Source organism: Pristis pectinata, chromosome X, assembly GCF_009764475.1.
Source record: "Pristis pectinata isolate sPriPec2 chromosome X, sPriPec2.1.pri, whole genome shotgun sequence".
Classification (NCBI taxonomy): Eukaryota; Metazoa; Chordata; class Chondrichthyes; order Rhinopristiformes; family Pristidae; genus Pristis; species Pristis pectinata.
In genome coordinates this window covers 4,008,079-4,008,423 of record NC_067450.1, presented here as the reverse complement: position 1 = coordinate 4,008,423, position 345 = coordinate 4,008,079, and positions in this window count along the sequence as shown.

Sequence of the window (345 nt, the reverse complement as noted above, 5' to 3'; positions counted from 1 at the left end):
TAAAAAACACAAGAGCAATGGGCTGAATGGCCTCATTCTCGGCCGTGTCATACCAAGTAATCTCCAAATTCATACCTTAGAATAATTAAAAATAGCTACACGACGACGCTTTGACTGCTGAATAAAACTTATGTTAAATCACTTTGAGGCACAACTGCCTCCACAAGCCGCCTTCCTGTCTGAAGACCTTAGCTGTCTCGGTTATGTCCCGGAAGTGATTACTTTATTTGGAGACGAATATTTTAATAACATTAGAAATTATTAAAAATACCGAAGTTCCTTTGTGATTACGTGAATATAAACCTGACAAAAATTTTTTTAAAAAGTTCCTGTGACTGCTGCTGT